Below are 3,770 nucleotides of genomic sequence, written 5' to 3'. Positions count from 1 at the left end.
CACCCTTGGGGTTCCCGGGAGACACTCTGCTCACGGCCTGTCACGTGGCGGCACACGTTCCTAAAGAGGGAGGTCTCAAGAAAGTCCACACACCTATCAGGAGGTCGCTTGGCACCAAACCTGTGCTCCCTGTCCCGGCGGGGAATTCAAACAGGGAAAACGGGGGGGGGGGGGGGGGGGGGGGGGGGAGGAGCTGCGCATGCGCGCTGCGGTGGCCGTCCACCCCGCGAGCCGCCGCGCTTCCGACGGGCGTCCGACGGGCTTGAGCCCGCCCAAGAGGCCACGCAAATAAACAGAAAAACAAAAAGCACGCAGGGCGGCCCCCACGTTCGCACTGAAGAGTAACGATCACAGCCCTAACGCGCACCGCCGAGAGCCGCGGCTTCCTTTCCGAGCGGGCGGGCCCTCCACACGCAGCGAGACAACCTTATGGTTCACAGCGATATCGGGGCGCCGCTGGGAAAGCGGGAGGGCGAAAAAGCCAGGTCTGCGACCAGAAACCAGGTTAGGTGGCGGCTCCGCGCACACAGCCCGGACGGGCTCCCTTTCCTTTTTCCCCGCGTCCACGCTGAAACTCCGGCCACTCCAAGCCCCAGCCGCCGCAGCCTAAGGGAACGGCGAGCCGCTGCAGGCCCCGCCCACTCCTGGCCCTGGCGCGCGTGCACTGGTTGGTGCACTAAAGTGTCTCCGCCTTCATTCTGTCTCCGTAGCAGCGATGGCCGAGTGGTTAAGGCGTTGGACTTGAAATCCAATGGGGTCTCCCCGCGCAGGTTCGAACCCTGCTCGCTGCGGAAGCGGGTGCTTCACTTTTTTATCTTTTTATTTATTTTATACAAGACTACTTTACGCCTTCAAGTTCCCGCCACTTGTCCCGTAGCTGCCAGAAAAAAAAAAAAAAAAAAAAAATCTAAGGAATGGTTTAGGGTACCAAAGACCATTAAATGTCAGTGCTGCGAGCTACCCTGCTCATAACGTGGGAAGTAGTCTTCTCCCCTAAAAGGCAAGAAAGCAGCTTTAGCATCTTGATGTTAACACGAAAGGCAGACTCGACAAATAGAAATATGAATGCTGAAATTACTGACGTAGATACCTGGGCATACCCAGGATGGCAAGCTAACGTCCAAGTGTAACTAAGGGCACCTTCCCCTCCTCTGAAAAACTTCAAAGTGTTGTGAAATGGGAAGCTTTTAAAAATAGTTCTACTTAGACGCTAAAGTCCACATAATGAAGGCGTGTAGCCATTGTGTGCGTTCTGCGTTTTGACGCAGGTCTCTCTGTATTTGCCTAATTAAATCCCAGATTCCTGGGCTCAAGTCACCTGCCCAGAGCACTGAGATCCCAGAGAGGCCAGCGGTACCCAAACACCGGGCGCGCTTGAAAGGATGCTAGGGGTGTAGTTGCATTGCCAAGTGCAAAACTCCTCACGGGCAGAAACACTCCCTGGTGTCGTGTAGTTTTCTCCTGAAGGCAGGGGAGAGGTTCGAGAGTCAGGAAGCAAGGGAAGATTACAAAGCCCGGGAGGCTGAGAGAGCAACAGTTAGAGGGGTGAGGATTCTGGTGGAGCGGTCCGCAAGTTGAGCAGGGAGCCCCAGGATAGACGTACCCTGTAGAGGAGGTTGCAAGAAAGAAAGTGAACAGAGGCTGGAGAGAAACACGCTAAACCGCTCGCAGGCGTTATTATCTCTTAACTGGTAAGATATGGGGGGGGGGGGGGGCGGCTGATTTTTTTAATAGATTTTGCTTGGCTGAGTTTTCTAGAATTTTACATTGCTTCAGTTGGATGTTTTAAATAAAACTATGAGGGTCACCTTAGGGACCACGCACATCCATGGATCCTGTTCACCACTCTCACCTACTCCTGGACTTCATTCCTGTCACAGATAATTGCACTAGTTTCCTAATTGGTCTCCCGACTGATGGCCATAAGCTGAAAATGACAGGAAATTCAAGTCCAGAGGTTTAAACCTGTGGCTTGTCTAAGAAAGCCTGGGAGACAAGGGCCATTGCTGGATCTTAGACACTGAAATAATGCCAGGCAATGATGGTTGCACACCTTTGATCCCAGCACTTGGGAGGCAGAGGCAGTGGATCTCCGAATCTGAGACCAGCCTGGTTTACAGAGAGAGTTCCAGGACAATCAGGGCTACACAAAGAAACCCTGTCTCCAAAAACAACACAACAACAACACATACACAGAGGGGAGTTCTGAAATAATATATGGCTTTTCTTACTTGTTTCAAATGAAAAGTTTAATACTTTTACTCTGTGCTCAACTATTAATCCAGCAACTAGCTAGATGCATCAGAAGTTAGGAGTTCATGCGGCTTTTATAAAAAACCAGAGTTCAGTTCCCAGCACCAGTGTTGGATGGCTCTCGCCTGCCTCTAACTCTAGTTCCAGGGGATCTAGCGCCCTCTTCTGGACTCTTAAGAGCACAGCACTCACAGTGCATATACCCACACACAGACAAAAATATATTCACATGATTTCAAGTAGAGTCATCTTTCTAAATATATATATAACTGGAATGAATATATATATATGAAGAAACTGAAGCTGGGCCTGATGGTATACATCTTCCACCTCTCAGGAGGCAGAGACTGGAGGATCAGCCATTCAAGGTCATCCTCCTTGCCTATATGAAGAGTTCAAGGACACCCGCAACTACAACAAGGAAAAAGCAGCGATTCCAAATTATAATTCAACCTGCCACCAGAGAGGCAAAATCATATTGCACATTTAATGATCAATTTTCTTTGTAGAGAGCTTTTGAGGCCACTTGGCAGGAATCCTGACATTGGCCAAGGACGTGGAAATGGGCTTTAGGCAGGAATCTGACACTGGGCCATGACAAGGAAGTACGTTCAGGCAGGAATCTTATTTTAGGCTAAAAGAGGGAAATAATTTCAGGCAGGAATCTAAATCTTAGGCTAGAACAAAGAAGTAGGCCTCAGGCATGAATAGGACTCTGGGCTAGGGCTGGAAAGTGGGCTCAGATACTTTGGTCATCCTGATGAGCCTTTAGAAGCAGTGATTACGGGAGTGATCAAGGGACTTTGCTTATTGCCTTGCTTGTTCCTTGACTATTTGCATCTATTGTATTGCTAGTTCCTCAACCTAGAACTGAACTTAATACTTGCATGTAATTAAAATGGTATAAAAGCACATTGGGAGAAAACAAACCCGCCTCAGCCTCAGAACTGGCTGGGATCATGCTACAATGTTGTCTAATTGTCTTTTTTCCTTTTAATCCTCAGTCATGTGCTGGAGAACCTGCTGACTGACTGGGCTGGTCCGGTCATTCCTTGTCATTTATTACTTAGTTATTGGGCTGACACCGAAGCTGGGACATCATGCATGACCAGCAAATGTTCCACTACTAACCTGACACCCTCCAGCCAATTTAACTCTTTAAGCCGAGCTCTATAAACTGCAGATGGTGGCTTCGTTTGACAAATCCTTCTGTTTATTGGCAAATTACATCCTACTACACTAAGAACAGAGCTAATGAGACACTCAGCAAGTAAAGGCACGAGCCACCAAGGCCTGCAAGCCTGGCTTGTATCTCCAGAACTCAGCAGGTGGAAGAAGAGAACTGATTCCCACGTTGTCCTCTCTTCTCCATGTGCATGTTCACACACACACATATACATACATGTCCTCTCGTCTGTACATGCATACACACACAGAGAGACACACACGGACACACACACACACACAAAATTGTCTCCTCCGTGTGCATACTCACATCACACACACACTATTCATAT

General features: G+C 49.2%; 1 non-coding gene across 1 annotated transcript; it reads left to right on the top strand.

Moving 5' to 3' along the window:
* Positions 1-709: 709 nt before the first annotated feature.
* Positions 710-791, top strand: Trnas-uga (transfer RNA serine (anticodon UGA)). The gene has a single exon. It is a non-coding gene; the product is annotated as a tRNA-Ser (tRNA).
* Positions 792-3,770: the final 2,979 nt, after the last annotated feature.

This window comes from Arvicanthis niloticus, chromosome 20 (assembly GCF_011762505.2).
Source record: "Arvicanthis niloticus isolate mArvNil1 chromosome 20, mArvNil1.pat.X, whole genome shotgun sequence".
NCBI classification, from domain to species: Eukaryota; Metazoa; Chordata; class Mammalia; order Rodentia; family Muridae; genus Arvicanthis; species Arvicanthis niloticus.
The sequence above is the reverse complement of the archived record's forward strand: the minus strand, read 5'-3'. Positions and strand labels throughout refer to the sequence as shown.